The sequence below is a fragment of the Diadema setosum genome, chromosome 1, assembly GCF_964275005.1.
Source record: "Diadema setosum chromosome 1, eeDiaSeto1, whole genome shotgun sequence".
In the NCBI taxonomy this organism is placed as follows: Eukaryota; Metazoa; Echinodermata; class Echinoidea; order Diadematoida; family Diadematidae; genus Diadema; species Diadema setosum.
In genome coordinates, this window is record NC_092685.1 from 49,919,067 (window position 1) to 49,922,942 (window position 3,876).

Sequence of the window (3,876 nt, forward strand, 5' to 3'; positions counted from 1 at the left end):
GCATACCCCCTCCCTCCACTCATTTCTACCCCCTTCCTCCACCTTGCATACCCCCTCTCTCCACCCATGCATACCCCTCCTTCCACCCATGTGTACCTCATGCCCTCATCCACGCGCACCCCCAGCTTTCTCCTACATCAAACATGAGTCACATGCGTGCACCCAGTCACCTAGAACAAACGTCATCTGGAGATAAATGGACTTGGAGATCGAGGAAATGTGCAAAACTCTGCCGAAGAAAATTAAGAGGGGGGGGGGGGAATTTTTCTCATTATGATGTATCTTGACAGGATGTGCAGGTGAGATGCAGACTGTTTGGGGCCGCTCGGGTACAATCCAGGTACAATCAATCTGACAGGCTTGGATTACACGCATGGAATGGCAGATTATGCAGAGGGAGACTGACATGGCCTCCACCTCCAGTGACTGCCCTTTCCTTTGCATCTCTTGCTTTCGAGTGCTACCTTTTTACCCTTCCTCCATGCTTAAAGGAAACCAAAACTCAAAGACAAATGTGTTTTGAGTGAAAGCAGTCAACATTAGTAGAACACATCAGTGAAAGTTTAAGGAAAATTGGACAATCGATGCAAAAGTTATGAATTTTTAAAGCTTTAGTGTTGGAACCGCTGGATGAGGAAACTACTTGAGTTTATGACATCATGTTTGGACAACAATTATAAAGAAAATATAATGAAAATTCAACATGCTTTCACTTTTAAGCATGATGAATGAGCACTTGACTAACTGCTTTTAGAAAGCAGGGGGAATAATTACTACCCTTAACATATGTCAGTATCAAGTTGATGGAATGTGTAATTTTCATGAAAAATGAATTTTTGTGGAATTTCCTTTATATGTTCTATATATTGTTGTCCAAACATGATGTCAAACCTCTAGTAGTCTCCTCATCCAGTGGTTCCAACATCAAAATTGTAAAAATTTATAACTTTTACATCGGTTGTCCAATTTTCTTCAAACGTTCACTGATGTGTTCTACTAATGTTGCTGTCTTCACTCAATCCACATTTCTCTTTGGATTTTGGTTTCCTTTAAAAGCTTTTCCTATTACTGACCATGACTAGCCAACACATTTCATTAACTCTTTGAATGTGTGTAGTTTTGCACACATATTCCCTCCCTCCAGTGGTGTGGATATTTTCACGCATTTCACACGATCACAAACTACTATGAAAATAAAAGTGCACAAATATTCACAATATTTTCATATAACACTATTTACTGTTTTGATACTGTGGAAGCAAAACATATGAACATATGTCTTAAACAACATCACAGAATAAAATCACTCTTGATGTGTAGTTGAATTATCCATTCAAGTGCCAGAGTCTATGGGTGTCTGGAATTTTCACAGGCTAGAACTTCATATTTGGTTCAGTGAAGGCTGCTCCATCTACTCCAAGCATTGGAGGGAATTCATAAATTAGGCATCACATGGTCTTCTTGACAGCAAAGCTCAGTCTATTAGCCTACAAATGCATGTCAGTTGAGTAACACAATCTGAAAATGAGAGCCAACTTCTGTTATCGGAGGCATAATTCTCACACTCCCCCCTCTCTCCCTCCAAATGTCTGTACCTTCACTTTATCTGTCTCATAATCTTGGATAGAGAGAAATGTAAACCCTAGGAGAAAACAGATTCGCAAGATAACATACTCGACATGCATACTCGTCTTGTGTTAACATAGTGCTAGCTGTCCCTATTTCTGATATGAATTGACTTTAGCAGTGGTCAAGCCATACTGTGTCAGCACACCTTATCGTGTCCCATCGGTCAAATACATTTATTGAGACATCCTCAACAAATTGTCAAAACACGTTGGTCCAAACACATCTCAACATCGCAGACACACTTTTTCTATATGGTTATGTAATAATGACAGCTGAATCTTTTCAGTTTGTGCATACATCAAAGATGTGTGTGTGTGTGTGTGTGTGTACGTGTGAGAGTTCCGTGTATATAAAAAAGCAATACACAATGTAACTTTTGTTCGTCATGCTGAAACACACATGTAACTCATTCACAAACTTAAACTAACACTAACTCTTGTTCACTAACGTAAATATGACACAGAATATCACTAAAAGTATGCATGCCAACTTCCATATCTTTTAAAACCCTTCACTTACTTAATACGCTGTTATTTTTGTGTTTGGATATTTTAGCAAATGAGGAGGTCACAGACATTTTCGCGATATGTTGTTTTAGTGAATTGATGCCAATGCTAACATAAATGCACTATTACCCTAGAGCATGGAGACATTTTCGCGTGTTGTTGAATTTGCGATCCCACTGTGATTTGCGAAGTTCACGAAAATTAATCCCTCACAAGAATAACAGCTTATACAGTATTACCCTTACAGACAACATATTTTCAGGATTTCTAGAATTTGAATATGAGGCACTAATTTGACTGTAAAGACTGTCATAATGATACCTATTCAACATCTTACATGTGTACATGCTTCATGTTGACTGTACAAAAAAGGGAAAATTGTCAATTTCCTCTCCTGTGGTATCCAAAAGCAATTCCCAGATTTTACATTCACTTTTTTTCATCATTTACTGAAGCCTATTAAACCTGTAAGTCCCAGAAATCAGTTTTGGGAAGTCTGGTCCTACTTATTTTTATCAGAAATTTCACCATTCATCTCTAGTAGGTGATAAGTAAGTAAAATTCTCTTTACTGTATAAGCTGTTATTTTCGCGTACAGATATTTTCGCAAATAACGAGGTCATAGACATTTTTGCGCAATGTTGTTTTTGCTAATCGACGCCGATGCTTACGTTAATGCTCTATTAACACAGTGCATGGAAACATTTTCGCGTGTTGTTAAATTCGCGATCCAACTGTGATTCGCGAAATTCGCGAAAATTAAACCCTCGCAAAAATAACAGCTTATACAGTATTTGAGCCCTGTATTATTCATCTACTACTGCTTGTTACAGTTGCATGAACTGACACAAAAAAAATCTATTGCTTAATTTACATTCTTTTTTTCCTCAAATTGGCAACACATTTTAGCTTCTCTCTAAAATTTGCAAATATGTGGACATTTCTTTTTTTTTTTCTTCTAATGACTTTGCACACATACATCTAGTCTGTCTCCAATATCAGATTTGTGTGGTCAAATTCAAAGGTGCCAATTTAAATGAAGAGACGATGGCAACAACTGCAGCAAAATTCCCGCGGGACTTCCCGACGGACGAGTGAAGTAACAAAGTGGACACTGTCAACAATGTCCCCCGTACATTGCACCCTGCACTGTGCCTGGCTTTCTTACAGTGTACACACAGCGGCGCCCATTCACATGATCTGCTAGAAGACTGGGGGAAATAGGTCATGCAAAGCGGCGGAGTGCAGCTGGAAAGTCAGCGTCGCTGTCTTGAGACATTCATCACGTCTTTGCACTCCAAAAGGCCCTCTAACCTCCCCCTCCTCCTCTTCCCCTTCCTCCTCTCCCCCCTGCTAAGAGGAAGATGTGGATGGCACTAAAAACAGTCTTCACTTACTTTTCTTCAAAAATTTCAACAAAATGTAAAATATGAGGTTTGCACTTGCCTATAGAATACACACTGCCAAGCATGTTATAGGGTTGCCTCATACTTTGTGTGACATCAGTGAAAATGTTGATTGATTTAATTGTTGGCTACTTTAATGTTTTACTGCTTTTGAATTATACCTCTTTCATAAAAAAAAAAGTGTGTGCGTGTATGTATGTACATTTGTACAACTGATATGTATATATTTATTTGAATGTTGACTATGATGATGAAAAGAGCAACAATAGAAAAATTGACTACACATTCTTTATTCATAGTGACTACAATAATAACATCTATAACAATATCAAAAT